This window comes from Camelus bactrianus, chromosome 5 (assembly GCF_048773025.1).
Source record: "Camelus bactrianus isolate YW-2024 breed Bactrian camel chromosome 5, ASM4877302v1, whole genome shotgun sequence".
Taxonomy (NCBI): Eukaryota; Metazoa; Chordata; class Mammalia; order Artiodactyla; family Camelidae; genus Camelus; species Camelus bactrianus.
In genome coordinates this window covers 28,568,172-28,594,205 of record NC_133543.1, presented here as the reverse complement: position 1 = coordinate 28,594,205, position 26,034 = coordinate 28,568,172, and the positions used below count along the sequence as shown (strand labels likewise).

The 26,034-nt window shown below is 39.5% G+C and overlaps 1 long non-coding RNA gene and 1 pseudogene across 1 annotated transcript in view; one reads left to right on the top strand and one right to left on the bottom strand.

The window, feature by feature from the left end:
* Positions 1–1,465: 1,465 nt before the first annotated feature.
* On the bottom strand, positions 1,466–3,657 carry LOC141577783 (endogenous retrovirus group V member 2 Env polyprotein-like; annotated as a pseudogene).
* A 240-nt stretch (positions 3,658–3,897) lies between these two features.
* Positions 3,898–26,034, top strand: part of LOC123613734 (uncharacterized) — a 189,923-nt gene continuing 167,786 nt past the window's right edge. Inside the window, exon 1 of the long non-coding RNA XR_012506874.1 lies at positions 3,898–4,101. This is a non-coding gene — a long non-coding RNA (uncharacterized LOC123613734). The remainder of the gene's footprint in view (positions 4,102–26,034) is intronic.

Sequence of the window (26,034 nt, the reverse complement as noted above, 5' to 3'; positions counted from 1 at the left end):
TAAAATCTGCATTAAAAGATCATTAGCGTTGGGGATTGAAAACACAAAACTATGGAAATGAGTTCTTAATTCTCTCATTCTATCTTCTTAGAGTTAGATACATACCTCAAGATATAAATAAATCCAGAGGGCAATTTTAGTGGCATATGGGGTAACTTATTCCTTTTTTGCATTTGTAATTAGAGAAAGGGAGTTTGAGATCTCAGCCACAGTACTGGTTTGTGTCTCATGGACGTTTCCTGAGTTTACTCAGCGATAGGACACTAGCCTCGGATGGGTCCTATACTAGGCGGCATCTTTGCACATCACAAAATACCACTATTTTGCTTTCAGTTCAAATCTGCTTCTGGTTTGGCATGATATGGTCTAATTTTTCTAATTTTTTTCTGTCTCTTTTTTTTCACTTTCCATCTCGATCTCTTTTTCTGTCTCCCTTTTTCAAGCACTGTTTCCTGATGTTTTGACTAATTCTCTGAAACTTTCATTAGTCCAGAATTATCTATAGTTTGTCACATTCTGTCTATTTTACGGAATTCCTGCCATGATTCAGCTAGAGGTGACTTCAGGTGCCGACAGAACTGTAGTGTACTTGGCGAGTCAAAAATCTCCAGCCATGGACAGGGCTGCAGGAGGTGTGTGATTTCAGAAGGAAGGCACACTTACAGGCTGTCACCCACCTTTCTCCAGGCTCCCCCAACCCCTTTTAGAGGAGTGCATTCTCCTTGAGGATATCTGTACACAACACTTGCCATTTTTTGACTATCAAGCAGCCGAACCCCCTCCAATATGTGTGCGTGTACCTTGGTAAGAGTGTTACACCCTGTTCTTTTAGGAAGTATTGCCAAGTGCAGGCAGATGATCACAGGTCCCACCCTATCTCACTCCCCCTAAAGGATTCTACATTCCTTAAGGGTCAAGGGGCAGAAGATCTCTTCTTCAGGAGCTACTTCCTGCTAAACAGGGACCACAGACCCTAACCTCCCCTGGAGGTGTAACCGCCCCTGTCAGACTGCTCTAGGGGCCTGTGGGAACCTGGGCCACCATCTGTGGGGATTGGGTGAAACCCTTGGGCTACCATGAGCCTCACCTGAAACTACTGAAGCCTCGAAGACACAAATCTGGCTAAAAGATTAAATAAAGAGGGTCCAAATGATAACCAAAGAACTATTGCCACTAGAGGACCCAGGAAAGGCAGGAACCAAATGATGCCTGGGACAAAGACTTTAATCAAGTCCCATGTAGTTTGGACAGTGGGATTGCTGAACACACATAACTACTTAGCTTGTTTGAAAATCTCCTAAATATTTAGTTTGACTTCCCCCTGAGATGTTAATGCATGTACAGCAAGTTTGGTTAATTACTGCAGAGATACCCCTGATCAGCCAGAAGGTAATCTTGGGCTAACCTACTGTCAAACATCACATTAGCTAAGGAATCTAATGACTCCCAGAGGCCCCTTAAGGCATCACCAATCTTTGAGGCCAGATTCTCTATAGCCTGGGTAAGGATTTTTAAGATTGCTTTGTGATAGGCAAAACCCCCCCAGGGCCAGTCCTATGGTGGCCTCAGTTGTCAGAATTAGTCCAAGTGCCCTGTTACACCTGTTTTGAGAGGTGGCATTATACAGTGACACCTAGTCCTTTAGGGCCCAATCGTCCCAAAGTGCATTCTCCTTGGAAGTGCATAGTGTCTAAGCATGGATAGGCCACTGCCCGGAGAGGCTGGGAGGAGGAACTTGGGTTCCCTTCGCAGGATAGTTTATTTCGCAGTGGACTGCAGAGGAATAGATGGAGGTGTGTGTGTACAAGCTTGGTGGGGTGAAGTGGAATCAAACCAGCGACCAAAAAGGGAGACCCAGTCAGGTGTATTACTGCACATGAGGGACAGGGGCCCTCTGTCTAGTGGTCCCTCATCTAGTTCTTCCCTTTCCCCTATTCCCTCATGCTTGCTGAAGTCAGACGGGAGGCTATAGGTGACTCTCCAGGAATGGGCTACCCTTCCCCTCCAGTATGTACGAACAAGAGGTGCTGGGTTGGGTGCCTGGGGAGAAGAGAGATGGGTCCACACACCAATGAGTCTGGTTAGGGATGCATGATGAGTTTAAAGTGGAAAATCACGGATAAACAGAGGGCAAGTTTCCCACATCAGGAAGGCAGATATCTTCCTGGCAGGAGCAACAGGGTTTTCCTTGTTCTGTACAGAGAAGGGGCTGCTGGACCTGGAGACTAGTTTGGTTCCAGGGGTCCGTAAGCTCCATACCCCCCATATCGGCATGAGCATCAAGTTTCATTAGAAAATGGTGTGCTTCTAATGGGTTCAGAGGTCAGGGTGAGATTAATACCTTTACTAATAGGCACAAACTGGTTGCAAAATAGGTCCAGTTGTAAAATGGTGCTAAAATTTAGCGATCCACGTTGGCGCCACCCCTTCTGGTTGCCTAAGGCATATTGGGGCGAAGCCGTATTACAAAAGAAAGCCAGCTTGTTCTTTTCTAAGCCGTCTAACTTGAACTGTCCCTGTTAAGAATGCAACCCAAGGAGCAGTCTGTGGGAATTCCTGGGACACTTCCTCATTGCTGTACTTCTGATGACCAATGATAAAGGGTCCAGGAGCAGGATGGAGTCCCACAGACCTTGTGTCAACGTAATTATCTGATCGTTCCTGGTCCCCAAAAACTCCCAAGAAGGAGACAGTGAAGGAGTGACAAACAAGCTACAGAGGACAAAGAAGGAGTCCCAGCAGGGAACAGATCCAATTATTCTCTAAATGGTCTTCACATAGGCAATGCCCCCTGTTTCTAGGGGAACAGAGCCGAAGAGAAAGACGGCAGAGGAGATCACATAACTCACCTCCTGTGGTCCAGGGCGCAGAACAGAAAAACACTGGGAGGTAACATAGAGGTCGTCCCAGGAGGGGCCTCTAGGATGGAGGGGAGTGGAGGGTTCGGCTAGGGAGGGTAAGAAGAAAGAAAGGAAATGAGAGAGGGAGAGACAGAGAGCTTGTCCTTTCACCCCGCCCCTCTGCGGGTGTCTGCCCAGGCAGTTCCAATCGGGCCCTCCATCCACCGGCCACGGGGAGAATTAGCACCAGAAACCAGTGCCTACGGACTCTAACCCACAACTGGGACATCCACCCCCGAATGGGACTTCAACCCAGGGAAAAGATGTAGAGAAGTTTGTGAGAACTGGGCTTCCAGCCACTGCAGGACATGAGGGCTGAACCTCTCTATCAGAAACCTCACCTCACATCAAGGCCAGCCCGCCGAGGTCTGCAGGGCGCGGCGAGACCCTCCCGCCTCTGGCGGTCACCGTCGGGGTGAGCTGGGGTCAGAGGGAGCGCGGACTCAGGGCTGAGAGGAACCGGGCTGGAGCTGCCCACTGTCCACGTTCTGAACGGATGTGACAGAACAGCGGAGGGGACAGAGAAAGGAGAAGAAAGAGAGAAAAACTGGAAGAGGGAAAAAAGACAAAGGGGAAAGGGAAAGGTTGCCTGAATGTGGATAATGAGACCTCCAAGCAAGGAAGGCAGACTTACCAAGCGCAGTGACATTGAAACAAAAAAATTTAGGTGCCGCTTGTCAACTGCGAGGAAGCTGCCTTCAGCCATCTGGAAGAGAGCCCCCAATCCTTTAGGGGGAGCAAAAAGCCTCACTGTCATGGTGAAGTTGCCACAAATGATGGTACCAGTCTGATTCTTGGGCTCTTTAATCAATAGAAGTTGCCGAAGAAGCCAGAAGAGAATTTCAGTCAAAGCTTTAATGAGGGAGCGAAAGCATGAATCAGGAAGCCGAGCCCGCTCCCCGCCGGTTCCATTAATTGGGTGAGTCGAGGGGCGGGGCGGTGGGCGGGGCGGTGGGGTGGCTTGGGCGGGGCTTTGGCCCCTCCGCGTGCCGGCTGCACGGATCATGCGCAGTCCTTCGCTCTTGCGTCGGTCCGCTCCAACATGGTGGACGATGGTCCTCCTGGGAAGGCCGTCCTGCTGGAAAGCCGGGAAGTCCCTCAGAAACTTGTCATGGAAAACCGTCAAGGGGTCCCATCCTGCTGAACAAAGGTGTTTTTTCCTCTTGGTCCGCTTCAGGTCTTCACCCTCCTGTTTCTTTCGGTAAGTGTTTCACGGTGCAGTTGTTCTGGAACATGTATGGGTTTCAGCGTCCCCATTGTTTAACGGAATTGCTGTCCAGGTGCAGGTGTGTGGGCAGATGACAACCTGTGGCTTTTGGAGATACTGGCGCGGGCAGGTGACCTTCAGGCCCAGCCTATTTTAAGAGGAAGACTCCTCCTTATTGAAGCAAAACTTCCCATTTTCTCTTCCTGGTCCCCCAAAACCAGAGAATGGAAACAGGGCCAATTACATGTACCCTGGAGGGACTGTTTCTGGGGGCCTAATGCACATAAGTCGGAAACACATTAGGATATATTCCTGCAGGGAGAGGCAGTGCTGCTTGGAGCATCACTAGGGTCCGGGGTGCGGCCTGCAGCATTCCATAGCATGGCTTGAATGTAGCTCTAGCCTGTCAGCCTCATTTGTATCCCATCTGTTTTCCAAAGACTGCTTTTGCAGCCCTTCGGTGAACACGAGCTCTCTTTATCATCCAATTAATTCCTTTTTAGTCTATTTTAACTGGAACCAAATTCTATTGCTTGTATTCCAGAATTTTGAACGGTATTTAAATTTTACCACGGAAATATTTAAATAATCCCTACTGAAGTTCCTTCAGTTTGGTGAAAACAAAAAGTACTCTTTTTGGTATGGGGGGGAATGTTGGGGAACATGAGAAGTCTGGGTACTAAAAGATCGAAAAACACACTTAACTGTCCTAACCATTGTCCTGGCAATAGTCACTGTGAAAACTTTATTGTCCCTCTGATAGCTGCTCATACATTTTGAAAGTAAAAAAAAGACCTTCATTTTCAGGGGAATTATGATGAAATGGTTACTTTCTAATTTTTTTAAATCAAAGCACATTTTCCTATACTGATTTTGTTTGAAATGCTGGAAACTTTATTGAGGCTTTGAAAACGAGAGTGGGCTATCTGAACGGAAGGGCCTTTTTCCCACGCAGGTGTGGAGATTTGGCTAGTTTCTCCCCTTTGTTTCCCAGGATTAAGTGCTATTACACCTCTGCAAAGTCCTTGAGTATAAACAGAAATTTCTGTACTTACATTTGTAGTTCTTTTTGTTTCAGGATATTTTGTCTCTACCTTTCTTTCAGAAGATGTGTTAGGTGTATGTAAATACGTGATTTGGTTGATAGTTAAATACTGGATATGGAGAAGGACTGAAGAACTATCTCTGAAGCCAAATGTTAGCACTTCTCCAAGCTATTGGGAGACATTTCAGTCATCTTGAGTAGAGGCTCTGTGTCCCAATAGCAGGAAAGGCTATTCTCAGCTTTTATATACAACCTTGTAAACTGAATCCTTTTGATTCAGTGGCTCTTTCCACTCCCATGATGCTGGTGGTAAATCTCCAGGTAGTCAGAAATTCTCCATCAGTCTCTGCCTCCTCTGTGTTTCTCTGTGACCTCAGAGAGGAAACTTCTACAAAAGGATAGGATACCTCGTGGTCAACGGTTTACTTGGGTCATAGGCAGAGCACCTTCCTGTTCCCTGCTCCTCCCTCCTGGGTTTTTAATCAACCACTAGGGTCCTGTGAGCCTTCAGTGAGCTAACACATCAGAGTCCTCAGCACCCTGAGTGACTGGTCTGTCTTTCAGTCAGCCAGTATTTACTCTGCATATACATGTGTTAGCACTCTTCTGGTTGCTGTGGGTACAGCACCAAACAACTCATATCTGTTCTCTCTGATCTCCTGATGTTCCCATGTAGAAGAAAGGCAATAAACTTGGGAGAAAGATGTGTAAATATTGATGGGGGTGTTATATTAAGTAAGGTGGCCAGGAAAGGCCCTTTGTGGGGAAATGACATTTGAAGAGATTTGAGTCTAGTGAGGCTGAGTCATGTGAATCTGGGTTGGGAGTCGGGGAGGCTCCTGGCTTAGTGACAGGAAGTGTAAAAGCAAGGCAGAGGGTGTGATTTTTTCATTTGGCGAGCACGGAAGGCAGGCGTTGCTGGGATGTAGAGAGCAAGTGAAGGAGATGTGAGAACTGAGAGGGAGGCGGCCTGTGACCAGACCACTTGATAGGTTTAATTGTCTCTCAAGACTAACAGTATGTCACATACATGAAAAATAAATTTATTATGATTATAGCATTTAAAGTTTAGACATGTGCCTAAGTGAAAATGTTATAATTATACATTAAAATGTTTCTTTTATTTTTACCATTTTTAGATAATGATAGAATTTTCTATTTTTATAAATATATAAAAAATATATTTTATGGATATAGAGAAATATAATATAGATATATAACATGAACATTCTTCTGAATTGTCCTTGTTGAGTGTATTTGAACCAGGAAAACTAGCAATCTGACCAGCGGTGAATGTGAATGAACAAACACAAAGAAAACTCTTAGACTGAGTCATTTCTTAAGGTCAAATCCAGCATTATTTTTGAATATGAAATGCATGTGAAATGCCCTTTAGAAATTGTCTCTTTAATCCAAAGAAAATAAAAAATAAATAACTTGTGTTTGTATTTTTAGTGGGCATTAACCTTCAGGGAATTGAAAGAGGTTGGAGACTGAAGAGTCATTTTATGTGAAACTAAATGTATTGAGCCAATTAGATGGTAGACATTTTACCTGTGCTTTTTTTAGTATAACCTTTCCTCCACCTTAATATAGTCTGGCATACAAGCTCTAGATACAGGTAGATATCTTGGTCCTGCAGAACATAAAATTAATATGGATATGCTCCCAAAAAAATATATGCTGTTCTTTTCCCAAGTTACATAAACAAACAAACAAAAAATCAGGCTTGGGGTTACCAAAAACTACCTAAAATTATTTAAAATTAATACCCTTGGCTTTGCCTGGTCTAACACAAGGTGATGTCACACTTAGAATTCAGAGAGAAATGGCTCCACTAATTAAATATTTTGCAGAAAAATGACTTTTCTTGTTAAAAAGATGATACTTTACTCTGGATGGGGGTATGGTAGATATCAACCTTACACAGGAGGAATTTCTTGAAGTTCTAATCTGCATATTTCATGGGCATAAATTCTGCCAAAACTGTAGAGATTGTCCCAATTTTATAAATGTCTGCTATGAAGGTCTGAGCAACTCTGTTGCTGTCTCCTCAGCACCTGCCAAAGCCAACTCCTCCCTCCTCATCCCTCCTCTCTGCACACCCCCAAAGCAGCCCCTGAGTCAGCTGCCACTAGAAATTTTCTCTGGAAAGGTTTTCATTTGAAACTTGCCTACGACAACCAGTTCTAGTTAGTACAATGCTAGATGTGACAGTATTTAATTTGGAGCATCAGAAAAGAGAAGTCAGAGTGGATGCAAACTGTCAAGAATAGCAGCCTGGGATTTCCGGGGCTTTTTCAAGGCTGTAGAACCTATACAAAGGGACTTCTGTTGTTAAAGGTAGAAAGTACTTTGATTCTAGTTCCGAGACATTAGAAAATGTAGAAGGAATTCCAGAGCCTTTTTAAATATGGAACATACCCTTAGAATAAAAAGCAGGACATTTTAAGTCAGAAACAAAGAAAATGATGTAGAAAAGACATTTAGAATGTGATTCTTTTGGGCAAGGGTTAGCCTTCTACCTGGAAAGATATTATCAGTAGCCATGAGGAACGATCTGTGGTTAAAAGTGAAAACATAAACAAATAACTTAGAAAAAATGCCCCTATAGTATACCTATGTGACCAAATGTCCTATGAGTTTACTTAATGGGCAGAAAATTTTCCTGTTTTCTCTACAAGTTTCTTATTTATGAATTCTTTATGAAACAACTCTTCAGTTAAGTGAGTGTAGAAATGCTTACAAGTAATCTGGAAAGCATGTTTTAGCGTTTGTGTAAACATTGGTTTCTTGGGTCCTACCCCTGTTTCAGACTTGAACGTGGGCCTTTCCAGTTTGATTACTGCTGTGTATAGAAATCTTACAGATGCAGACGTATGCCCATCTTGGTGCTGAACCAATTCAGTTTTTCCTTGAAATAATCATTGGCATATCATACACATGATAAGGCTGATACATTTAAAATCAATCCAATCGAAATGAATCTGTTTTGCATTTTTTCAAACCATAAGTGTAGGTCTCGACTGCATAAAAATGTAAAATATTACTTTAAATTACAGCCCTATTTTATTGTTACACAGCCCAAGTGCTGTTCTGCACGTAAAAGAAAGTCTATAATTATTATAATTGCTTGTCATCATCAGATGCTTTCTAATCATTAGTTGCTGTATGAATTATAAACATGTTGACGAATAGAATAGTCACCATTAACATCATGGTCAATGGTAGGTTTCTTATAGTTAATGAAGTTTTAAAAAAGGAAATTCATGAATTTTCTCTTAGGAACTTGTTTTTTATTGATCTCTTAAAATGTCTTGTGGATTCTATTATTAGAGGATAATGATAGTATTAGGGTGAAAAAGACAGTCTGAGAAATGTGTACTTGAATCAGTAAAACCTGGGTAGTTGTGCCTAATGACAGGTTGTATAATGGTATTTGTATAGAGTATTTCCTTTGACTATGTTGTTCTTCAGCAGTTCACCAAACAGAAAGAGAAAAAAATCAACCTGGCATGACTGGAGCTGAGTTTTTAATATCTCTTATATAGAAACTTCGAGCTGCTCAGGAAAATGGTGTTTTCCAATATGCACAAACCAAGTACAAATTTCCACTGAAAAAACAGTTGGAAGATTGGATTGCTATTGCAGGCTGCTCAAGTCTGGGGACAGTGGTACTGATGCAGTACTACTGCATGCCAGGTGCTCTGTTAGGTAGTTTGTATTAATTAATCATAGTCAACCATGTGTTTACAGAAGAGGATACTGGAGCTTAGAGAAGTGAGGTCAGTGTTCCAATGGGCACAGCTGTAATTTGAACCCAGGCATTCTGACTCTGAAACTAGATTCTCTTGCCTCCCCCAAATCATACAAAATTGATGGCAGCATTTATTTAAATATTTCATATGCTAAATACTTACGTTACTTAGTGTTTGTAACAAACAATAAAGCTTATAACTATGTGACGTCGTTTATCAGATTTTTTATTTCCTGAAAGCAGGGATTCTGATAGGTATGTGTGTCTCCCATAATGCCTTGCAGTGACTCCTAGGTATTCAGTAATACATAAGAATCATATAAATCATTTATCTATTCACTCTATGCCATGAGAAGAAAAAGTGGCTTTATGCATTTGGTGGCTTAATAATTATATAATAGACTCTTCATTCTTTTTGTTATTTGTGTCTGAATTTTATTTGAATCTTTATCATTGCTTATTAGACCCTAAAGTTTTGCCATACAAATATCTTTTCACCATTATCATATTGTAATCATTAAGCACACATTTTTTAAAGTTTTTTATTGAGTTATAGTCAGTTTACAATGTTGTGTCAATTTCTGGTGTACAACCCAATTTTTCAGTGATACATGAACATACATATATTCATTATCATACTCTTTCACTGTGAGCTACAAGATCTTGTATATATTTCCCTGTGCTATACAGTATAAACTTGTTTATCTATTCTATATATACCTGTCAGTATCTACAAATCTCAAACTCCCAGTCTGTCCCTTCTCACCTCCCTCCCTGCAAGCACACAATCTCTTTTAAGTAACCTGTTTAAATATATGTCTCTTAACCTTCATCACTCTCACTATCTGTTTTACATTTTATTGTTGCTGTTCTCCATGTTAAACAGTAAACTTACAGTCCCAGGACGTCCCTGTGCAGCGCGGTGTTCTCATTGGATGCTAATGAAATGGTTGTGTCTAAATGACAACACTGATTTCTTTAACATGCAGTCACTGTTGTCTCTTATATTTGAGGTCTGGCTCTAGATGCTGTTGCTATAGCAGTGAAGAGAACAAGCTCTTCGACCTTTTCTAGTCAATAAACTCATAATAAACAAATAGAATTTAATTATCAATTAATGAAAAATGCTAGAAAGAACACCTAAGCAAGGCAGGGTGATAGAGAGTGATGAAGGAAGAGGAGGCAGATTGGTGATAAGGAAAGGTCTATCTGAAGAGAGAAAATATAAGGAGAGATAAATTTTGAAGGATACAATCATGCAGGTATCAAGAGGGAAACATTTTAGAAGAGGGAATAATATGTGCAAAAAGCTGGTGTGGAAGATAGCTCAGAAGAACACTGTGACTCTGGTGGCCCATGCGAGGGGGGAGAAGACATGGGTTAGATCGTGGAAGCTGTGGGTTTTGTTCTCACCGTGATGGGAAGGGTATGGACGATTTTGAACAGAGCCGTGGTAAGATCCCATGAGTCTTTTGAAAGTATGATTTTTGCTGTTATACGCAGAAATGAGCTATTGAGGGGCAGGAATTTACACAGAGAGTAGTAGAGGAGGTGGAAAGTAGCTGGATTTGGAATTTGTTTTCTGAGGTAGAACTGACATAACTTCATAACCAGCTACATGTGGAGGGTCGGAAATTGGAAAAGATGCCACAGCCGAAGCACGCTGTCATAGAGAAACCCGAAGAGGCAACATTGATTTGGCGTTCAAGGGGGTACTTCTCTAACAGCAGAAATTGTTAGAGGCACCTGTTGACTTGCAAATATGATTTTCACTGGAGGAAATGATATAGGATGAGACAGAGTGAGGAACAGTTCCAGGGGCATTGGGTTCTGCTCCTGAAGTAAGCCAGATGGTTGCAGGAAGGTGAAGCCCAGGAATTAGAAAAAGGGAAGTAATTTCAGGATCATTGCCTTTCTTCTCACCAAGGACCAGGCTTCTCAGGGGAGGGAAGGAAGCCAGCAAGATGGAAAAGAAGTGGATGTTCATCTCCCTGCCCCCACATTCTATTTTTAACATGTATAGCCAAGCCGTCTTTGCTGGAGTCCTAATATTATTATCAGTACTAATATTGCCTTCAGTTACCTGAGGCTTTATTAAGTTCCATGGATTGGCCTGGGGATATACTCACAGCTATTAAACATTCTCTCTGTGGAGAAATCCATGCTGAGTTCTCAAAAGCTTGCTTACAAACAAACTTTGTAAGCATAATCTATAAACTTTGAAACTGCATATACTCAGCTCCCCTTGTGAAGATGCCCCCAGAACATTTGTATTTACAGCTGTGGTGGGCCCTACATTAGAACTGCCCAGCATGGAGGGAGTCGTTTCCCACACTGGGGTGGGCGGAGCGCTTCCTTACACATGATTTACCTATTTCTGTAATTGCACTTGTGGTCAAAGTATAATGTTAAAAGGAGTGGCTTTGTAGAAGACTATTTGATGTTAGATTTGCTAGTAACAAAAAGGCACGTAGTTCTCTCAAGATGTGTGGGTGTTCTGTCCCTAAACCTAGGCCTTCTCCCACTATCCTCTGCTGTTTTCCTAAAAAAATACTTTGGGGATTGTGTCAGAATCAGAAACTACACAGGGAAATATATACAAGATCTTGTGGTAGCTCACAGCAGAAAAAAAAAATGTGACAATAAATATATGTTCATGTATAACTGAAAATTGTGCTTTGCACTGGAATTTGACACAACATTGTAAAATGACTATTACTCAATAAAAAAAATGTTAAAAAAAAAAGATTCAGAAGTTAGAACAAAGGAGAAGTTTCCAGAAGAATAGAAAGGAAAAGGGAACTACATAGGAATGATCTCCTTCAATATCTCTATTAAAAAACTGTACTTTACAGGGTCAAGGGTACATAGTGAGTCCATCAAACTGGGTTGTCATGGTAGGGGGATGCGGTGCAATAGGGTAAAAAGGTATGAGTGAATAAATCCATTTATAAATTATAAAATAAAAAAAATACCTTGCACAGAAAAATGATGCTGCTGCCACAAATGGAAATATTTGCTTCTTATATGTTCAAAACAACAATAGCAACTAAAAAACAACAGGTTGATATGAAATTTTGAAAGTTGAAATGCATTTTCCCTTAGAAACAAATTTTCACTGTTTCTTCAGAGACCTTATGTTGGGCAATCTATTTACGTGCTTCCTGGCATCCTCTAAATTCCGGTTCCTTCTTTCCTCACCAGCTAGAAAAATCTGCCTTATACCCTACATGGCTAACAAACCTCCACTCTCCTAAGTCAGAGCTGCTTCTTACCTGTGTGTCCTCCCTCTGTAGTTCCTGACTCCACATTGTTATCCATTTCATGTCAGGGTTCAATGTAAGAGCAATGCGAGAGAGGGCAGAATGCATCTACTTTGCATTTCAACTTGGTTTGTGCATTGTTCTTAAAATAATTCACTCCGTTAATTTTTCTCAACAGAAGGGAGACCTTTCTGTGCAAGTTGGACATGCTGATTATAAAGCAGGAAAGAGAAAGATGCCAAGAAAAACATACTATTTTAACATCAAGCAACAAAAAAGAGGCACAGGGTTATTTCTAGCCTAAAGTTGGAGACTATGTTTGGAACACAACTCTAAAAGACCAGATGCTTAACTCAATCTTTTTTTTAAAAATTGAGGTAAAATACACATAACATAAAATTAGTCATTTTAAAGTGAACAATCCAGTGACATTTAGTACATTCACAATATTATGCAACCACCAGCACTTTCAAGTTCCCAAAAGTCTCATACCCCAAAAGGAAACTCATAGCCATTAAACAGTCTCTCCCATTTTTTCTTCCTCAGCCTCTGGCAAGCATCAGTCTACAACCTGTCTCTGTGGATTTACCTATTCTGTATTTTATATAAATGAAATAATATATTATGTGAATATTTTGGTGTCTAGCTTTTTTCATTTAGGATGATATTTTAGAGCTTCATCCACATTGTAACATGTCCATACTTCATTCCACTTTCTTACCTCCATAATAATTGCATTGTATGTATTTACCACAATTTGTTTAGTTATTCATCCATTGAAATTCAGTGTTGTCTTACTCAAGAAACATCTGGAAATGAATATGTATTCATTAATAGACTTAGTAACAAGGGATTGCTAAGATTATGTACGTCAAATACAGCTAACTGATCGAAGTGATGTTTCTTCAACCCACATTAATGCTCTTGACCACTCTTATTTTTTTCCAGAGATTTTCTCATAGGCGTCAAACAAATTTGACCATCCTGTCTGTACATAGTACTCAGTTATCATTGTGTCTGCTAATTCACTGAGAGCACATCACTCAGGATTGTGCTTCTGAGAAGTTTCTTACGTATACAGAAGGGTTTCATTTCCTCCTGCTTTCTTATTTCTGTGATTTTTGGTATTGAGGAGTAGGCTGGCACTGAGACGCTAAAGAATAAAAATACCAGCAATAACTGAAATGTTTTTGGAGTTTATACTTTTAACCTCTTAAAAATTTAGTTTCTGTTTCCTCTGTGGCTTTAAATTTACAGTCTTGAAACACGATAAGGAAAGGAATATTGATTTTTTTTTTTACCCTTCATATATTTGTGGTCCATTTTACGCTGAATTCATATTCTGATGTTGGAAATGATCCAGGAATTATTATTTGCAGAAAAACAACTTGTCTCTCTGCTGCAGAATCGAGTCCCATTAGGGATAAATAATAATGTGGTGCAGTGAGAGACCCCGGACTTGAGGTCCCGCAGACCCTGGCTTCACATTCTAACTCTATTCATTACTGTCAATGCTTCTCCTCCAGGGGGCGCACTTTCTTTCTCATTAAAATAAATTAGGATTAAGAGCTTTCCCGAAAGGATGCCAATAACATTTTAAATGTTAAAAAAAAACTTTTCACCTTCAAATAATATGGGAAAATATTCATTTCAACGATGAGAAAACCATTATTTATAACACCTTTTGCAAATTTATGAATGAACATTGCTAATCTCTAAAAAGACTTAAGACTCTCTGGCCTTTAAGAAACGTATGAAAGCATATTTTTAAAATAAGTATCTAATGGGACTAGTTACTATTCAACATAAATTAAATTGAGATGGTCTCTAAAGTCCTGGCTAAGGACCAATGAATACCAAAATACATCTTGTCATAAATGAGTCTGAAAGCTACAAAATACGAACATTTTCTGAAAAGGAGAAAATTGTGATTAAATATGGTTTCATATTTAAATTCTGAATTTGTATTTTTGTCTCCTTCCTATTAGTGACATGAAAGTGTAAGATCTTGGCCAACAAAGAAAAATACGGGGTTATATGACTGCTGCATAAGAACAGAAAGGGTTACAGGATGGTGGAATTAAGAGTGCTGAGTGAGGAGGAGTAAATTACTGAATCTTTCTAGCAGCAAACATTGTGACATTCAAAACTAAACAAACTCTCTCTGTCACTGTCCTACGCTTGCCTAGAAGTAATCACATACATGTCTACCTGTGCAAATGACACACAAACACACACATACACACACACTCTGATCTGATGATATTACTGAATGGTTATAACCCTGAAATCATCAAAATATACCATTCAGTGTTTCACTATCTCTGAATTGCAACTGCAGATTCCCCATACTCTTCCCCACTGATTAATAGGGATCATTATCTCCCAATTTATGGTTTTCATAAATCAGTATTTATTCAGTGCCAGGAGGCATGACATGAGATACTGATGCTTTGGAATAGTGACTAAACAAAGATATCAATTCCTGCCCTCTGTAAATTTGCAATTTAGAAAAATACAAAATAGACGATGGAGGTTTGGTTAAAAGTTTTCAGTGAAGTTTGGCACTGAGGTAGGTATATGTAATTTGCAGCAAAAACACGCTTACATCCCATGGTTAAATACACTCCAGTTATTCACAGGGTTTCTAGGTAGCATGCTGCTAAATAAAACAGGACCCCCCCAGTTTCTTAGAATAAATATAACTAATTTAGAATACAGAAAAGTACTCATTATGGAATAAAAAAGGATATATTCCCTATTGTGTTTATAGGTGAAAATGGCATAGGAGTTTTCTACTATACCAATCAGTTGAAGTAGAATTTCAGGGAAACCAAAGTTGGAAATTCAGGTAAATAACTGAACAAAGACAAATAAATGAACAAAGAAAGCAGATGTAGTAATCAAGCATAAATACTCACAAAAGCCTCACTAAGAAGGCAAGTGTCTTACATCCGGCTTCATCAATTAAGAAATCTACTGTATTCAAAACTTTTTATTTGTTGTCTGGCCGGGGAAACCTGATACCAATGTATGGTCGGAAGGTATCTGGGAGCTGTGCCAGCAGTAACTCAGGGAGGTTGGGGGAATTGGGGAAGAGATTCCATCTGATGGAGATTTCTTTACTACTATGTTACTGATAGTAAAAGAGTAGAAAGTACGTTTTCTTCTGGGATGAGTGAGATCAAATAAAGGAAAAGGAAATTATTCTTTTCATTACATTGTATTTTTCAAAGTTTTAAATATGAATTTGAATCATTTCAGAGCAGCATGTTTTTTGCTTATGGCAGGTATCTGAAATCTAGTGGTGTCTGTCTGTCCAGGGTAATATATGCATTCCCTGCTAGAGTGGAATTGAGCAGTAAGGAGGGTCCCCCCTGGTGACAGGATGTCCCAGTCCAGGTTGTGTGGCTGGCTTTCCTTCCTCATTCAGAAAGCCTTGCAGACACTGTGATGCTCTGGACCAGAACAACCCTTCTGCCTCTTCCCAAACCCATAGAATTTTTTACCCTATACTGCCATCTCTACCCTGAACACCTTTAAGAAGTCCCTCTGTAGGATAGGACCCTTCCCAGCCTTCTGCAAACCTGGTGAATGTTTCTCCAAGGTATTTTAGACTCATTTTCAACCTTTTGCAGATATTTGTAATCCTTGGGGCAAAAATTATGAGCAAAGATGATATATACAACTGGTATTTTCTGAGCACCTAGCATGTGTCAGATATTCTAAGAACTGAAGATACAGCAGTAAGCAAAATAGATAAGAATCCATATTCTCCTGAAGCTTAAAATAGAGTGAGCCCATGATAATCAATTAAATGAATACCTGTATGTGTCAGGTGATAATCAGTTTTGTGGAAAAAAAAGGGGAGAGAGTATGCTAACTCTGAAACACACTGGAAAAAAAACAGCTGCGTTGTCTCGATTATTAAAGTATGGTATGCTTTCAAAATAAAAACAGAAAAATAAAAGACTCTCTCTGGAGAGAGATGTATGGTCTACTTGTGGGGGATGCTATTTTAAATACAGTGATTGGGGAAGATTCCTTCAAGTTGGTGTCTTTATAACAAAGGCTGATGATGGTTGTGAGGGAGAGAGCCGGGATGGTTTCTTGGGGGAAGAGCAAAGAAAGATATGGGACAAAGGGCATCAGTTAATTAGTCTTGGTGTTCTCCTGCCTGATACTGGTGGGAGACGGATGTGATTTTTGCCGGGAATACTCAGAACTGCTTCTTCTCAAGAAATTCTAAACTACAAGAACTGAAGGGCTTTGGTGGACATGGCTTTCCCATGGTTCCTCCTCTTTAAACCCACAGAGGCTTCCTTGCCCACGTTCTCTTCATGGATGCCAGTATACACGACTCTCTCACCTCTGTCTTCATTTTCTACCTAGTCTTGACCTGTTTGTCCATCATCCCTATGATTCTCTGGCACCATAGATTCTCCAAGCCCTTATTCTCCTGCATCACCATGCAGAACATCTGACACAATAACTAGAGCAAGAGTTTGAAAGGTTATGAGGGGATAAGAGAGTGGGTGCTGCTGTTGGCTTCAGATTTCTCCCCTTCTCTTTGTCCTCAACTGTGATCATTGCAGCTGAATAACAGTGTCCAATTTTCCTGAACTTACTTTGGAGGAAATGAATCTTGAAATGGTCTCAATTCATCTTGGAAAGGATTAGATACTTTTACTATATGCTTAGTGTGTCCCAGCACATCAGAGAAATGGGATACACTGTACTCGGCAGACAGGTAACAGCATTCATAACAGGAATGGGGGCTGAAAGGGCATGTTCCCCCCAAACCCCTTGCCCAGATGTTCATAACAGAACAGGGAGAAAGGAAGCCTTATGTGTGACTTTTAAAATCCCTGGTGTTGATACGCCCACCTAAGTTTACAATTGCTGTGACTAGCCCATGTCCCAGCTCTTAAAAATTTCTATTGTACGGGACATCCTGTCCCCCAGAAACGTGCTCATCAGACAGAAGGACTTTAATGGTCAAACCCAAGTTCCTATCCCCAACGCACAGTGAGGCCAAGCAAACTGAAACGTTGGAGTTTGGAGCAGAGAAAGATTTATTGCAGGGCTGAGCAAGGAAAACAGGCAACTCATGCTCATAAGATCTGAACTCACTGAAGTGTCTCAAGGAAGAGTTTTTAAAGGCAGATTTGAGGGGAGAGCTGCAGGGTATGTGACTTTCTTCTGACTGGTTAGTGGGGAAGTAACAGGCTGGTGTTCCAGGAATCTTTATCATCAGCCCTCTGGTTCCCACCAGTCTGGGGTCCTGTGCTTGTGCTCAGCCTGAAGTTACCATCTTCCAGCCTGTGTGGGGGCTTTAGCTCCTGTAGAAGAACTCAGAGATCTGAGTCAGATAGCTGTGCACACCCCCAGGAGGAGCCAGCACCCTACCCCACCGCTGCACTATTGTCTCTTGAATGCCTTTCCTTTGTTTCTGTGTCCCCTCACCACCTTAATTAGTAACTGTTTGAATCTGCCTTTGGAACTCAGGGAAGGTCTAGGAGGCTGATGTCTTTCCCCTACAAACAAGAAACAGGGGACACTGAAAAGCCTTTGTACCCAGAAGGGCCCTGCAGGGTCCTGCTCCATTTCACCGTGAGGACTTAGAGGCACAGGCATGCTGTTAGAGCACGTCTTTCTCTTCATTCTACAGGATCCTTTCTTTTTGAGGAATATCCACTTCACCAGAAGCTGGCAAGCATTTCTCTGGCTGATCTTGCCTTTCCTCACCGTGCGTTTACTTTTCTGAAGCAGTAGTTACATGAAACATGTGCATTTTCACACTAGGATTTCATTTTAAAATATTTGCAAGAGGAGATGATCAACATTACATGACCTCAGTCATTTTGCAAAGAGAAGTAAAAAAATATTGATGCCTTTTAAAGGTTAGAGAAAATAACTGAAGTGATTAAAATCATTTCATATACCCTCCTTGGTTAAAATATTTAAGTGCCTGGTTTTTCAACTTGGATAAATAAATGGTGTCAGGTGAAATACAAATCAAAGGGTGAAAAAAGGAATAATTGCTGTGTGGCATCTTTGGTTCAGGAATAGGAGTGGGGAGTGTACTTTGTTCAGTCCCCAGAGGGAAAGAAAAAATTGGTGCTATTAAGGTTACATGGGATTTCAAATTCTGAATCTCCCAAGGATTACTGCAAGTATAATGTAGTTGAATATGTTTGTTTGTTTGTTTTTTTTATCGAGAACTCAAAACCTGTAGACAGGCACACATTTCTCCCTCAGCTTCATAGTAAGTCAGTTTCACTGTGTGGAAAGCAGATGCTACTGGGAGCAGAAAAGATGCTTGACTGACAAAACACATTACTAAATATGCTAAAAACAAACACAGAAAACAACAACAAAGAAAAAATTAAAATGCATACCTCTGAAGATCCGTGTTAGAAGGCTTGCCATATAAATGTGTGTTTTTTTATGAGTTTTAGATTGTTTTCTCTTGTAGGTTCAATGTCTCATTTAAAAGTTAAATCAGTTTTGTATGTGTATGTTACAGTTATTAAACTTAAATTAAATGACACATTTTAACACTTACTTTCACACAAAAATGGACAGAAATTTAAACTTTCCTGACTAGCCTGCTGATAAGATGTAAATTTCAACTTTGGATTTAGGGCTGAATAGTATCACTTACACTTATTTCCAATTCAGTAAAGAAATAAAGAAAAACTCTGTAAAACACTCCCTCACACATGTACACACTCACACAAAAACAACTTCAGGTTTCGTTGTAGAGTACTGCTTTGGAGGGGTCGGCGTCCCTGGATATTGTGCCAAATTAATGAAACATATGCACTTCTCTGAAAGGAGGTGCCTCTGCGGCTGTTTTACCCTGGTCTGTAGCTACAACTGTGGTCTCAATCGCAAACTCTGTGGACCTTGGTGCAGCTTTCAACTTTTCAAGAAAGAAGATGCAATTATTTCTTTTCTCCCCAAACTTTAGTAATTTTCGTGCTGGCTTTATTCCTACTACTTGATGGTCAGGGCGTTCCAAGATTTTGTAGTCCTCGATTCATTTCAGAACACCCCTTCAGGAGAGATGCTGGCAGGGAATCTGGCCAGAGCATCAAAATATTGTCATAAAATTCCTGTTTAATTGCTCTTATTCCTATAATAGGAAGCACCCAGATGCTTATCCTGTATCCTAACAGGTGGGGAATGTTTGAAGAATGTTTGGCAGAATCATGTTGGCAGCTTTTAATGACATGCTCAGAATAAGGGTTGGCCTCTGCATCAGATCTCTTTGGCCTTACTTCTGTCTGCCCAGGGTTTACTATCAAATGATCCGGATTCATTTAGAGAAGAACACCAACAAAAATAAAGAGTAGATGGATAGATAGATAAGGAGAGAAATAGGAAGGAGGGAGGGAGAAAGAAAAAGAAAGAAAGAAGAAAATAAAGAAAGGAAGGAAGAAGGAAGGGGAGGCAAAGGAAGGAAGGAAGAATCTAGGAGTGACTTTTACTTTGTTTTCTTTGAGTCAGACTTTGATATTACTTTGTGGAATCCAACAAATAGAGCTCTGGCTTATCGATCCATAAACAGAGGAATATATTTATACTCACACACAACATGCTCCTCCGTCTTTTTCTGAGCCTCTCTGCTTCAATGCCTATTATGAGAGATGGATGTTGACTTTGGATATCTTTCTTGGTTCTCTAATCTAGGAGTTTGATTCTTGCTCCAGACTTGCTTCCCAGCAATTGTGTGTTGTGCACTTAATCCCTGGTCTTTAGTCTCCTTTGGCTGTGAAAGTAAATGGACCCACGAATGCGCAGTGCGTAGAAGGTCACACAGTGAGCCCTAGATAAAATTAAGTTTTACAGTTAGTAGTACCAATCATCTTATTATTATAGATTCTTTACTCCTCTTTTTGTGCTCCTTTTCTTAAATGACCTCTCCCTTAAGCTCCTTAACCATCCTCCTCTGTATACCCAGCTTCGTTGCGAAGATTTTCTAATTACGTATTAGCAAATGAGAATAAAATGGTGTTGCTCTTTTGGGGGGTTTTGTATTAAGCAGCATTCCGTGCCAAGACCCCTTAAATCACAGCATTGTAGATCCATCCATGCCATCTACTCTAAAGGCTGATTTTGCTTCACACTTAAAAGCATTTGAATACTTGGGCCAGTTAACTCACTTATGGTATACAGACAATTTTATAAAGCTTTCTGGCTAGAATCTATGGGTTGTTTTACTCTGTTGAGCAGTCATAATTTCAAAAGACTACAAGATAGCAACTCTCAAGGTTGAATAATCACTAGTGGTGTCCTGATGAGCCAAAATGTCACAATAAGGCTAAATAGCATATGCTTTTGACCCAGCTGTCAGGTGTTATTAATAGGCTGACTTAAAAAATGAAAGCAGTAGGGGTGTCATCGACATTTGAGGCCCATATGCTTAATGCAGTAAAACACCTGCCAGGGCTAGTTTCTGGTTCCAAATGAAGTAAATCAAGCCTGCTTCCCCCCTCCCCCCACAGTTAAAAATACATCAGCACCTACTCAGAATGTTTCAATGTGCAGTAACCCTCAGGCTATCACCTCCTCCACTCTGAACTGCTTATGATCCAATGTAAAACAACTGTTTTAATTCTTCTTGCCTTTGGTGTAAACTTTCCCTTTATTAAATAAATATATATTCCTTTACTGTGTATGTGTATGTGTGTGTGTGTGAGAGAGAGAGAATTGGGCTCCTCTTTTATTATCTCCAAAGTTTATGAAATTGAAATTTTGTTGACTTACAACATAGAACTCAAGGGGGATTTAGAAAATCCCATCTCAAGATGCTAAGTTGTGTTGACAATTAGATAGATCAGAAACTAATTCAAACTTATAAAGTGTTATGTATCGATCCATAGTAGTTCTATACAGAGGGAAGAATGGGAATGAAGATATTTTTCTTACTGAGGATGAAATACAGCTCTTTCAGAAGTCACTGAAAGTTTGCCTCTATTCAGACTCTTTGGATGATAATCTAATTTTAAAATCATTTCTTTTACATGGCTTAATTTAAAAGGGAAATATTCAAGTTGTTGTTCGTTCTGTGGATGTAATTGATTGACTGTCACTACGGTGGAGGTGTGGTGGATAGGAGTTTTTATTGAAATTTGTTCAATCTGAACAATGGAAAAGCACTTGATTGGCTTTTTGACATGAATAGGTTCTCCATACTCTTGTACATATAATTTTAATAGCTATTTCACTTTAGAATCTGTTATTCGTCTTGTCTACTGGTCTGGGGAGTATTGGATTGTCAGAGGAGGGAGATGAGTGGGATAAAGAGTGATGCTGACTATTCATACCTTATCTCAAGACCATCCTTGAAGATATTTGCTTTAGCATCTTTCATTATTCTGCTTCATTTCCTTTGGTAATCTTTCAGTTTGAATTTTCTATTCATCTTCTTCATTTTCTTGGATAGTTTAAAAGCTAATCCTCAAGACAATTCCAAAATAGCAGCTCCCCAAATTTTTATCAATCATACATGCAATTCATTACTGTACATTCTCTCCCAGTGACTATTTGACAAGGTGGGTTTTAGTTGACTATTAACATGTTTTGAAATCATTCATTTTCCCATCTTATACTTGTTAATGTAAACACTGGATCTTTCATATCATTTAACAAATGACTGTCCAATACTGACAACTGTCATTGAACTTCCAAATGCATTTTATATATTCTAGATATTGACCACCAAGCTGAGAGCATCTGATTTACTATTATATACTCTTTCTCTCTGGAGAAATAACCAATTCCATTTATAGTCATCATCTCTCCTGTTGCCTTACCCAACTAATACTTAGAGGAGAGTTGAAACAGCAGTGCAAGTTCATGCCAAATTCCTAGAGCACTCCTAATGTTTGAACTGAGTTTATCTTTCTGTGGATTGTTTGAGAAAATAAAGGTAGTAATAGGATGCCTTAGCAAAGATTGTTGGAAGATAATTTCATGAGTAAATATCAGATCAATAGTATTATGTTCTGCTGACATTTCTTCCTTTGTGATGCCTCCAGCTCAGTTAGAATTTAAACTAGAATCGCCTAATAAGCATAACCAAGGAAGCATTGCCATTGACTGTTGGTCTACTTGAATTCTTTTCCAGGTGTTCACACCACCCAAAAGAAAAAATGTATTTCCTCTACTTCTGTGATCTCAATGGCACCTTCTTACTCTTGTCCTCACTGTGTTTTCCATCCCTTTTTCTTCTCGGGCTTCATTTCTTCAGCTTTATTATATCCCTTTTACAGCCATGCAGAGGCACTTGCATCTCAAAAATGGTAGTGCCCTTGATGATTATTTTTATATCACTGCTCAATAGCCTTACTTAAAACTAATTTTACGCATACACAGTGAATAAAAAGAGCTGAGGGTCTTCTCAGGCAATAAGCATGACAGGTCCTGCCTTTTGTAAGCTGTGAAAGTAGCTACAGTCTCCCAAGAACCATGTCAGAGGCATTACGATTGCTTCCTACTGCTAGTCATTTGATTTTTCATTGACAGTGGAGTAAAAAGTGAAAAAATCTTGATTGCAAATTCTTTGAAACAGGCTAAATTTTTGCCAAATGCAGTAAGTACCATTAGAAATAATAAAATAAATTAAAAATAGAAGGCAGAATATGATAATCATTTTAAAATCTTTGAAACAGCATTTTTTTGTGAAATTTTTTGAAATAGCAATTTTTACTTACATAGATAAATACTAATAGAGACTTTTCTTCAAATAATATGTAAATATCAAAATTGTATTACTGTAATGAAATAATGACAAAACTGCATTAAATGTTTTCACATTTACTGAATTTTACTGAATTTTTTTACACATCTATTCTATAAAAGAACCACGATGATACTTTACATTTCACTTCTTTTTGTTTCATAAACTACATCTAATTCATAGCTAATTCTATCTGTTTTCTGTCTGAAATATATTTCAAATTTCACCACTCTCACTACCTCTGTTTGTGCTCCATTTCAGCCACATCAGTCTCTTACATTAATTATTGAAATATCTTTCTAACTGATCTCCCTACTTTGGGCCTTGTCCCCGTGTTCTCAACACAATAACCAGAGTGATCTTTTCAAAAGATGGTGTTAATTTTCTGATCAGTAATTTTATGACTCATGAGAGTCAAAGTCAAAGTCGGGGGTCCACCCTGGTCTCTACGCTGTCTGCATCTCCCACCCCAGCCCTTACTTCTCTGACTTCGTCTTCCCCTTCTCCCATTCCTGCTGCACTATCTTTCTGAATGCATGTGCCAACAAGCACAGAATATCTCTTTCCGGTTCCCGCTCACACGTCACCAGAGTGAGCGCTTACTCACTGCGCTATTTGCAAATGCAACCCTCCCACTTTCCCCCTGCACACCTTGGGTGTACTAGTGCATCATCGTTCTCCATAGCACTTGTTAACAAACTGACGTATTTCATGAATGTATTCATTTATTGTCTTTCTCTTTTATTTCTTAGATGGAAATTCCAAGAAAGGCAGGGATTTTTTTTCCTGTTTTATTTACTGCTAATATCCCCAGTCAATAGAATATTGCCCGATGATACCATGTGCTTAATAAGCACTTGTTGGAATGAATATAAATGAATGAAAAGAATGTACTTGGTGAAAAATGTTGGACATGGTAATTATACCATAGATGGTAGCTATTGTTATAAAGATAATTTTTTTCCAGGAAAGCTTGATTATACTTAATATCTAGGGGATGTGCTCTATTTTATGGAGTCAAAACTACATTTGAATTCTGCTAATAAAGAAAACCTGGACAGGTTTTTAAATTTTGATGAACATGTGTTTCTTTATCTATAAAACAGAACTGCTAACACCGCATAGGTTATATATTTTTACAAGTACTAGATGAAATGACAAGTTTGAAATGTCTATTATAGTGTTTGGTCTAAATCAATAGAGATTTGTTGTCTCTCTGCTTCCTACCCATCCCCTCTTAGTGCTCTTTGATAATTGCTTTTTGGGTGTGTACTAGGTGTCAATCACTATGATTGCCATTGGATATCAAAATATGACATACATGCTTTCAGGTGTTTACAGTTCATTGAGAAGAAAACACATAAGCAAAAAAAAAAAAAAAAAAAAAAAAGCCTTCAAAATAATAGAGAATGTAAACTTAATGGAAGTACCGAGGAAGGACACCTAACGGTGGAAAAGCCACCTGGACTAGATAGTCCCTAAGCTTACTCTTGAAGGATGACTGACATTTATCCAAGCATCCAAGTATCCAAGCTCAGAAATGAGGAAAGCTCTTCCAGGGAAAGAGAATAACATAAGCAAATACACAGAGGCCTGAAAGAACACAGAATGTGTGGGAATTTGTGACCGGCTGGGGGGCAAGGTAAAAACCAGGAGTGGCAAAAGAGGAGCATGGGGATTTTGGAAGACACCAGGGTATGGAAAGTCCTGTGTGTCACCCTAAAGAACTTAGCTGTTGTCCCATTGTCCATGGTGGGATGTGTGGGTGAGAATGAGAGTAGGGCAGCGCCCCATCTGTGTTTTAGAAAGATAACTATGCCAAATATGTGAAGGATGAGTTTTAGTGAGTGGCAGGACAATAGGGCTTTGAGTATGGAATATGGAACCAGAATTTTCAGTTCCACTCTCACTTGTTCCACTATTTCCCTTAGTTCCAAACGCACTAAAATATTCATGTTCTGCTAGTGACTTTCACTTACAAACCATGCAGCCTTGGAAAACTTATTCACTGTTTCAGTTTTCTTACCTGTAAAAACAGGATTAAAGTCAGTGTAGTTTCCATCAGTGTGTTACTATGAGTAGGCATTAAACTTATAAATTGTAAGCATATTTAACTAAATAAATTAATTATAAAAGACTTAAAATTCATATAAATAAGAAATATGGGAGACTAGATCATTTTATTTTATTTTATTTTATTTTATTTTATTTTATTTTATTTTATTTTATTTTATTTTATTTTATTTCATTTTAAAATTTAAAAAGATTATAGAAGTCTAACTAGGAAGTTAATGTTTTCCATTAGGATAGCAGCCATGATAGTGTTGAAGAGGAGGTGGATTCAGAATTATTGTGAAGTAAAAGTGTCAGAGCTTGGTGGTTAACTCGCCAGGCTGGGGAGGAGTTGGCAGGGTGACAGAGCCTGAGACTTCTTGGCCAGAGTCCTTGGTTTCCAGTTTGGGCAATTCTGGAGGTCATTTAATGAAATCTGGGATAAAGGAGGAGATATTTATATTACCCAGTTCTATCTGTCTTTTCATTCACCAAATATGTGTTCAGTACCTAATATGAACCTGTACTATGCTAGGTACTGAGAATACAAGAGTAAACAAGATACATGAGATTTCTGGCATCATAAAGCTTTCAGTTCGAGTGAATGAGGAAAGAAATGATTGAAATAAACATCTAATGGATGGAACAAGCAACTGATTAAATAAATGATATTCAATTACAAACATAAATGTTATAAAAAAAAGTGTTATAAAATAAGTGGTTAAAAAATGACAGAAAACAGGCCATATAACCTAGGGACTGACCTGGTTGAGGTGATCAGTGAGGCTATGACAGTTAAAAATATCTGAGAAATCAGCAGATGATAACAAAGCTGTATATAAAATGATGCTAGTAAGATAAGCCATGGTCAAATGTGCAGGATTTCTTTTTGGCCAAAGATGTTGAAGTGTTAAAATTATAAAATATCTAATCCTGTGTATGTAGTTAAAATGTCCCTGTTGCATACACCATTTTAGGTGAAATGGATTAAAGCAGGATTGGGAGTGAGTCTGGTTACAAGGCTTTTGTAATAGTGCAGGCAGGAGAGAGCGGAAGGTTA